This window comes from Arachis ipaensis, chromosome B01 (genome assembly GCF_000816755.2).
Source record: "Arachis ipaensis cultivar K30076 chromosome B01, Araip1.1, whole genome shotgun sequence".
NCBI lineage: Eukaryota > Viridiplantae > Streptophyta > Magnoliopsida > Fabales > Fabaceae > Arachis > Arachis ipaensis.
In genome coordinates, this window is record NC_029785.2 from 130,144,821 (window position 1) to 130,145,532 (window position 712).

The window sequence follows — 712 nt, forward strand, 5'->3', positions numbered from 1 at the left end:
TTAATCGTTGGATCTACATGTCCTCTCACGCTTCAAGCAAAAGCAATGAGTTATGTTCAAAAAGAAGTGAACCCTAAGGTATGACATGATTGACATAATTTGATAGGTCTATTTTTTTTTCCTTTCTATTTTATAATTAATGATATAATCATATGATTATTGTGAAAAATTAAGTGAATTAGTACTAATTAGACTATGAAATTAAGGAAAACTTAAACCTACATTATTGTAGGATATGTTTCAAATTTTTAACACTTGTGCCCTTTTCGTTTTTGTACTATACTGATTATTTGATTTTGTTGCTCCCTTGAAATAAACACGCTTCGCTGTCCACCGCATGGGATGACAGAAACAAAACACCCTTTTTCACACTTATTTTTAAATTGTTTTAAATTTTTAATGGAAAAAACAGGCTAATAAAAATCCACGAGCGTTTTATCAACAAAATATTTCATGGTTTTATGAGCATGGTAATTAATTGGTTCCTTAGCTTATTATTGCGTGGCGTTGGCCTCTCCCAATGAGTAAAAGCCTATAAGGATGATGAGAGTAATTTAAGTCTACAACTCTAAAGTTTAATTTAATAAAGTTTTTTTAGAAGTATTTTATTAAACTTAACCTTTCAAACATAATTTACTAAAAGTTGTAATAGTTATTTTTGAACGTTTAAAATATCTTTAAAAGACATAAATATAATGAAAGACAAGAATAA